We start from the raw sequence: 4,916 nt of genomic DNA on the forward strand, positions 1-4,916 counted from the left end.
TATATATATATTTTGGAGTTTTTCTTTCTGTAAGGCACATGAGCTCACCAGGGCAAGATGGAGAGGTAAAATGAGAACTTACTACCCAGAGGGTATTGCCATGCCACAATGCTTTCTCCTCCATTCTCCTTCGGGGACTTTGGGCATGCACACACATGTGGCTTCCTGATTTTCAGGTCTTGAACCATGATTTGCCATGTGAGAGTCCAGCACCTTAACCACCAGGCTATCTGTTGGTCCCTATATGCAAATTTTCATATAAGGGAATTAGCATCCATGGATTTTGGTATCTATTGGGAGGCAGGTGGCTAGAACCAATTCCCCATAGATACTGAGGGATGATTATTTTAAAATGTTGAATTCATTGCCCATAACAATATTCCAAAATAAAAGAGTCTCTAAGAATCCCTAATGTAAAATGGCTAGATATATATGCATTTTTATCTATTTGTCACCTATGTCATTTCTATTAAAACTCTTTTATCATCATTGGGATAATACTTTAGCAAAGGAGAATTCCAAATTTCTACAAAAATTGAAACTTATTAGTTGTGATGCTATGCTTGTAAATATTTTATATTGTCTTAAGACTAAAGAGTAAATGTGTTATTTTTATTTTTCTTTCTGCAGAAACTAGATGCTTTTAAAACTTCAGTTCAGATATGTAGAATTATCAGTGACTTCTAGTTGATTTACTGGAATGAGTCCATTGGTTCCACAGTTCTTATTAGCCGCTATTTTAAAGTCATATTATACTAGTAAAAAGTAGGTTTTTATTAATGCAAATGGTGAAAGAACTCATCATTTTGCCTTACAGAGCCTTATATGCCTTTGTTTATCAATTCCCATGGTATTAAAGTAACATACTGCAACCACAAAAGTAACCACAGATCATCCAAATAATTTATCATTTCAGAGTTTCAAGGGCTATTACACTCCAGAAATCTCTAACACATTTAACTCCATCTTTACCAAATCTAATTCTCTCCAATATGAGTGGAACTCCTTGGATCCTATGCCAGATACTTGGTACATCTGGCCTAGAGGAAAAAGGCAGACAGTGGTTTTTGAAACAGATAGTAGATAAAATTAATAAATTAGCTAATTTGGCCACCAATAGATGGCCTTAAGATGACCAAAATTATTCAGAAAACAAAACACACATGGAAATGAAGTAGACAGTATGTTTTTGGTTACATTTTAGTGTCTAGCATTTAATATCAACATACATTTGAACATAAAGGAGCACACTAGATCAGTTTTTCCAGAACATTAATTATGTTAATGGTTTTAGAAACTTAAAGGTCTCAGAATATCATCGTACTCATTAGAAGTCATTCTAATTAAGTTAAATGTGTTCTTTATCTCCAAATGTGTAAGGATAGCCAAAGTCAATTGTTCTTGCTGTAAAGAATAACCAAAAAGGAAATCTGGTGTGCAAATAAACCAAAACGGATCGGCAGATGGCGTGTTGATTAAGGGCACTGGACTCCCACATGGCTGACCATGGTTCAAGTCCCAGACCAGGTGACTTGCTTTCTCACTTCCATCTCTCTCTCTCACTCTGTCCCTATCTGGTCAAATTAAAATAAACAAACAAATAAACAAATAAATGTCAAATATAATAATTCTTTAAAATAATAATAACAAATAGAATTAATACATCTTTTTAAAAAATAAAATAAAATAAAATAAAACAAAACAGATTTCTCTTATAAAACATCTGATGCTTATATATTTAGGGTTCAGTTGAGAAAAATGAAACTTGTAGAATAATGACAATAAAACAAAGGGTAGCTTTTTTATATAAGCAGAATTTATCCTGAAATGAGAATATATAAAAGTTTTTAGAAAGCTATAATCTAATGATAGATTTGCCATTTAATATTGAAACAAAATGGCTTACATTTCTTCTTTATTTGAACACAACAAGGGAGACCAGCAAGTAGGATAGTGCTTAATGTGCTCGTCTCTCACATGACCTATGGCAGTTTGAGTCTCAGACCTGGAGACTTACCTTCCCTCTCTCTCTCTCTGGTGAGTGCACATGCACTATAACAAATTAAAAAAATAATAATAATGGGACCAACAGATGGTGTAGCAGACTTCGATGTGGCCTACTGTGGTTTGAATCCTGGAACCAGTGGCTTCAAAATCATGCTGGGCACATGTGTGTGTGTGGCCAAGATCTCTGGAGGAGAGTAGAGGAAAAGGAGTTGGGGCACGGCCATCTCTTTGGGGAGGGGTGATTTCTCACTTTCCTTCTCACTGTCTCTGTCTCTGTCTCTCTCTCTCTTTGATGAACACACATGCCCTAAGGCAAAAACCTCTAAAAAGTAATAATAAAATAAACAATTATTTAAAAATATTGAAAACAGAGGGACCAGAAGATAGTGTAATGGTTACGTTGCTGGATTCCCACATGGCTGACTGCAGTTCAAGTCCTGGACCCAGTGGCTTAAAACTCAGCCTAGGTATGTGTGTATGCGTCCCTGTGAGACTGACAAGAATGAGACGGTTTCAGGTTCTTGTCTGGAGACTTCCCTAAGTACAGTAGGTGTGTACATGCTCATGTATTGTTACATCAAGACTCTGTTGGGGATGCTGTTTCTGTCTATCTCTGTCTATCTCACTCATAGAAGAAATAAATAAATTTAAAAAGAATTTTTTAAAAAAAATCTACCATGAAGATTTATTTATAGAAATTAGAAAATGACTAAAAAATAATAACATGATCATAGCAATAACAGCAATAGAAGTGACACAGTGGTAAAGCATAATACTCTGTAAGCCAATCCCAATGGGAAGATTCCTGATATAAACCCAGAGACCTCCGTTAAGTACACTGAGCACACATGTGTCCTTGATGTGGGACTGGCTAAAAATGAGGATGGATTATGGTGTTGGGACCCTATCTAAGGTGCTATCTTTCTCTCCTTCCTCTTTGTCTCTCTCTTAGTTGAAGAAATAAATAAGCTTTAAAAATATATCAGAATAATGAAGCACTGTATTAGGCAGAAGTATTTAGTCTGTTATTGTAGTTTCTTATTTTATAACTTATTTTGGATATGTATCATTTTTTGAAATAAAAATAAATTATATTAAATTTAGAAAGAAAATTAGCCCAAGATGAAAACTGATTTATATCATTCATTAGAAGAGTAGAAGACAGAACATAATGCAAAACAACTCAAAATCATACAAAATTACCTCCTTTCCTATCAGTTTTATGCAAAGGTAATATATACTTGGCATGTATTTTATCCTGTTTAGATGATAGGAAAAACTGAGAGACAAATATTTAAATATTTTACTTAAGACTAATAAAGATTATAAGTGATCTGAAAGAAGAAGAAAGTGTTCAAGCTTTTCCATCCTTTAACTTTAGGTCATGATGCCCTTATAAATGTTTATCATCTATCTTTGAGGGTTTCTAAAACAGCACTATGTATAAAAAAGCTTGTATTATTTGATAATTAGGATTTTCTTAGCAAATCTCTAATATAAATAAGATAAATACTTCCTCCAATTTTCCAAAGTTTATGTAATGTTGAAGATCTTGATGTGATGGAATTCTGAATAGTTTTGTTAATTGACAGATACAATTACAAAACTAAATGGAATTGGGAAATAAATTGATCTCTAATTTCATTCTCACATGTATATTTATTCTCTCAATAGTCTATGTGGTCTACATGAAGGTGAGCTGGAAGTGCCTGTCATTGCTACACATGAAAGCCAGATTCACAGATTCACAGTGAGGCCTAAAGCTAATGGAATCGTGGGCAGGAAATAGAGAGTTGCTGAGTCATGTTGTGGTAATACATGCTTAGCAAGCTTTGATAACATTCAAATAGACCACACTGTTGATTTTGGAAGATCTGTCGTGGGAACCCTACTAGGGTTCTTTCAAGATGCACTCATTTTTATATTCCCTACTATGTTTAAGTAGTTTGCGGAAGTTATTCTTTTCTTTGATGCAGTGACAGAGAAAACCTTGACATGGTGACCTCTACAAAGTGTAGTGAGTAAACCCTTTGTTTGGCAATTATGCTAAACAGCCAGTTGTTCACCTTTATTTTGCTAGTTATAGAAGGAAAAAAAAATCAAGTTCTCCATTTTCAGTTAAACTATTTTGCTTGATCCTTTTTTTCCCAGGCGGTCTCCCATCCAAGTACTAACCAGGTCAGACCCTGCTTAGCTTCCGAGATCAGATGAGATTGGGCGCGTTCAGGGTGGTACTGCCGTAGACGATCCTTTTTTTCAATTTTATTGGAAATAGAATCTTAGTCAGCCAATCCTGTTGACCATGGCTCTATCTTTTTTGTTTTGTTTTGTTTTATTTAAATTTGTTTATTTACATTCATTCACTGTACATCATTACAACATACAAAATGAGATTTTCCATCCAGAGTACACTGTATATTGGCTCAATCAAGCACATCAACATACATGTTATCATCAACAAATAATTTTCCATTTCTTGTTTCTTATGTTTTGCTTTTTTTTCTTCCTCATCCTTGATTCCCTACCTCTTCCCCTTTGCCATCTCCCACTCTCCTCCCACACTGTCTCTGGTATCTATGTTTGCTTTCTATACTGGTCTTTCCCCATATTGTATTGAGTCACTGAAGACCTTAATTAATCTAAATATTTTCATAGCAAGCACAACTGATATATACATTTCTATGAACACAAGTCCAACTTTAGGCATAAGCCTCAATGAGTAGAATGAACATCCTATAAAGTAGCACCTAGCTGGGACTACATATCATACTGCAGTCATTGAATAGTTTTTTTTTTTCCCTAAAACTTTTTTTTCAACTTAATTTACATTCTTTCCCTGAGCATCATCACAACATACTAAATGTGGTTTCCCATCTAGGATAAACTGCATAGTGGCTTAATCAAGCATG

The 4,916-nt window shown here is 34.5% G+C and overlaps 1 protein-coding gene across 1 annotated transcript in view; it reads right to left on the reverse strand.

Moving 5' to 3' along the window:
• STARD13 (StAR related lipid transfer domain containing 13) overlaps positions 1-4,916 on the reverse strand; it is a gene marked incomplete at its 3' end in the record, with an annotated part of 454,133 nt that overhangs the window by 395,184 nt on the left and 54,033 nt on the right.

Source organism: Tupaia chinensis, unplaced genomic scaffold, assembly GCF_000334495.1.
Source record: "Tupaia chinensis unplaced genomic scaffold, TupChi_1.0 Scaffold000597_1, whole genome shotgun sequence".
NCBI classification, from domain to species: Eukaryota; Metazoa; Chordata; class Mammalia; order Scandentia; family Tupaiidae; genus Tupaia; species Tupaia belangeri.